Source organism: Euphorbia lathyris, chromosome 3 (assembly GCF_963576675.1).
Source record: "Euphorbia lathyris chromosome 3, ddEupLath1.1, whole genome shotgun sequence".
In the NCBI taxonomy this organism is placed as follows: Eukaryota; Viridiplantae; Streptophyta; class Magnoliopsida; order Malpighiales; family Euphorbiaceae; genus Euphorbia; species Euphorbia lathyris.
The window spans coordinates 15,942,857-15,947,088 of record NC_088912.1 but is presented as its reverse complement, the minus strand read 5'-3'; positions in this window follow the sequence as shown (position 1 = coordinate 15,947,088).

Below are 4,232 nucleotides of genomic sequence, written 5' to 3'. Positions count from 1 at the left end.
AGATGCTCATCATAAGCTTTTTTTTTTCCTCCTCTTCCTATTGATCAGAAACATCCAGCAGCGAAAAACCAAATAATTATTACTTTGTTAATCATACCTTACAGTCTGACTAAAACATTTGATATTTAAAAAAAAAACATTTGATAAACAATTGATGCGGATAGGAACAAAATATTCAAAATTAAGTTAGCCACAAGACCATTAGCTTAGGCTAGGCCTTGGACCACTTTGTTGGGTTTGAAACAAACAAATAGCTGAGTCACCGAAATTCTCAATCATTCAATTAGATCAATGTGTTCCTAATTTTTCATCATGTTTTTTTTATTTGGGCCATAAATCTTTGGGCTTATAAGAACCTATTTAATTGATTGTCCAAGTGCCAAAGTTCGCATTTAAAATATATATTATAATGTCAACCATCAATCATATTATAAAAAAATTCATACAAAACCATGAGGTTGTGATAGAGTGGTAAAGGTTCCTCCTCTCTTAACTAAAGGTCCAGAGTTCGATCCTCGCCTTTGAAAATGGAAAGAATTTCCGTGGCTAGTTTAGCTCATGAATATCAGGATTAACTCGCTAATTTCTGACTTGAAATAATAATTGAGACATCTTGCAATAAAGTTGTAACACATTCTCGAGTGGTTCGTATTAGAGATTAATATAAAAACTATTATCGGACTTTAACTATTAGTTTAAATTTTTAGTTCAATTGGTTTCTTGATATATTCTGAAATCTTTTTAGACCAAACGATCGAGAGTTTGAATCATGACAACCTCATTAATTAGTGGAATTAAAACATATAATAAGATGATATGTGTCTATGTTGTATACGTTACAAGTCCATAAGGCATCCGTGCTAGATATTAATATAAAAACTATTATCGGGTCTTAACTATTATCTTGAACTTTTAGTTCAATTTGTTCTTTAAGTGGACAACTAATGATCGAAATTCTATAGTCAAATTTTTAAAGGGTAAATAATTTATCAGTCTTATCCTTTTAACCTAACGTATTGTTTACTTTCCCTATTTTTAAAATTATATTATAAGGTCCATATATTTTGTTACTATTAATATTTGGTCATTCTGTTTATTTCTTTTTTTTTTAGATTTTTAACCATTATATTCAGCATAAACATGTAGAAAGAAAATATCACAGTAACATGGTCATTTTATATCGCACTATGACTATCCTAAAAGCTAAGACATGTTTGGTAAAAAAATCTAAAAAAATAGACAAAATGACCGAAGAGTTAATGGTGATAAAAAAAATATGGATCTTGTAATGTATTTTTTGAAATAAATAGCTAAACAATGTGTTACATAAAAAATTAAGGATTAATAAATTATTTACTTTTTTAAAAGATCCTAATCGTCCTCTAAAGGTACTCTATATGTCCTCTCATCGAATGCTATAAGATGAAGAGACTCCAAAACATAGTTGAACTCGTAGATTAACTTCACAAATTACAATCCCGAGGAAATATTATTGAAACGCTACTAAAGAGCAGTGTCCGCCCAACATATTCCGTAAGTAAAATTAGAAATTGATATGTATAAAATTACATGGGTGAATTTATATTCGTCCTTTGGCATTATTGAAGAGAATAATCTTAGGCCACAAAATTAAGATGTAATAAGATTTAGGGTAAATAATTTATTAGTCTCTTATTTTTTACTTAACACACTGTTTAGTCCCCTATTTTGAAAAATACATTACTTTTGCTAATATTAACCTTTTGGTTATCTTGTTTAATTTTTTTAGACTTGTAATTGTTATATTTTAGCATAAACAGATAGATATAAAATAACAGAATAACATTGTCAACTTGTATTATACTGTGATTGTCCTAAAAGCTAAGATATGTTCGGTTAAAATTCTAAAAAATAGATAAAAGGACCACAAGATTAATATTGGTAAAAGATAGGAACCTTAAAATGAATTTTTCAAAAGAAAAACTAAACAGTATGTTAGGTAAAAACTGGAGGACTAATAAATTATTTACCCTACGATTTATGATAAGATTTTTTAGTTTGGTGCTTTTGTTGAAGACAATTTGTTGATTGAGGTCCCAAAATTTATATATTGGTGATGAATAACATCCACTCAATAATGGACCACCTCCACGTGACTTAGTGATAAATTTCCTATATTCTCACATGTGGTGGTCCATTAATAAGTGCTATGACTAGCATTACTTTATATAGGAATGGACCATAGTATCTGTTTTAAGTAAAATCCAACACAGTCTAGATTTATGGCTTTAAGACGTACCTGCATATATTGGATTCTAATCTTACTAATAAACGACAATCGCACTTTTTCTCTATTTCTAATATAGAATTTAGTTCATTCATACCCTAATCGACATCTCTTAAAGTCGCTCCTTACACGGACCTTCTACTCCGACCCACATATTCTGGACCAGGTCGTTACATATAGTATGCTTGATATGTCCCCACAACGATTAAGTCATCAATCTGCATCTTCCAAAAAAAAAAGAAAAAAGCGAAAGTACACTAGCACTGACCACTAAGTAATGATAAGTGCACCTCCACGTGGCTTAGTGATAAAATACGAAGTCTCATTTTTCATGTGGTTCATTAATCAAGTGGTATGATTGGAGCATTGCTTTATAGGATTGGCATAGTATGCTTGATACATCCCCGTATTGATTAAGCCGCAAATCTGCAATCTTCCATAAAAAAAAAACAAAAGTCGACTAGACACCAGCCACTAAATAATGATGAGTGCATCTAAAAACGTTAATTACTCAATATATGACTTTTACTTTTCATCTTACTCTATTTTCATCTATCCTTCACATTACTAATTTAAACATCAGAGTACAGGCGCCAGTCAGCAGCTCCACTAAACTTTCATTGTCCTGCAAGTCGATACAAAGGGAACTATAGATTAGCTCTTGAGTCACATGATGATGCATATGAGTCGCAATGATTTCGATGACCAAAAGTTTGCTGGAGTTGCATGATGCAAGAGGATGAAGAATTTAAAGATTTGGGGATTAGGGATTTCACATCACAAGAAGAAATGTTAATTGAAATGTTAATTTAAAGATTTAGGGATTAGGGATTATTAATGCACGTCGCAAATGAAAAATAAAAGTATCATTTGTGATGCACATCAAATTAATCATCACAAAAAAAGCAATGATAATGAACTTTTTTCCACCTGCCAAGTTTTTGATCGAGAACATGAAACCAACGAAGTGTCTTTAATTCGGCATAAATTCTGAAAATTTGTGATTTCTGGATTTTAAAAAATCTAAGAAAATGAGAGAGAATTTTTTTTTTTTGACATAAATTCTTATATGCCAAACGGTGTGAGACAAGATTTCACGATTTGCTTACTTTTCGAACCACAGACACTGATTATGAAGATATAGTATTTTAAAACATATTAAATTACAAGATTTTTTTATAATTCACCCTAAAAAAATTTAATGGTGTCACGATTTTTTTTATAATTATTATAAACAGCGACAACAATAAAAAAACAAAAAAAATCAAAATTCTGAATAATGTAAATATTTAAATTTCCTATATTAATGGCCCTTGAATTTTGACTTAAAAATTTGATCAGACAAATATTACCAATAATATATTAGAGTCAAATACTAATATGTTAGACATATAAACAATAAATGTTATTATATGTCAAAGATCAGAGTCCAATATTTTTTTATTGTTTAGTAGCTAATAGTGGTTTTAAACCCCTTGATTTAATTAAAGAGAATTGACCTCATAAATTTGTTTAAAATGATCTATTAATCCCTTAATTTTATCAAAATAATAAGTGTTTCAACTTGCTTAAATCTCTTATAACACAATGTAACATAAAGAGGTTACTTATGTCATATTAACAAACTTTAGGGGATTGATGAGATATCTTTAAAGTCTAGAGAATTTCATTTTTTAGACCAAATCGAGAGACACCTTGATATAGATGTGAACATCTATTCGAATTTTATCGGTTCAGTTACTAAGTGATTATTAGTCAAAATTTATTATAATATGATAAAACAAAAATATAATAATATATTAGTAATAAATATATTAAATAATTTAGTAAAATATAAAATGTCGAATTCTTGAAAATATAATTAAATTCATGAAAATCTTTATTTTGAGGTCGTTAACTGTTAAATTTGGACTAAAAACCTAAAAACCCTCGATTTACAAATTTTGGCCAACACATTTCTTGTTTT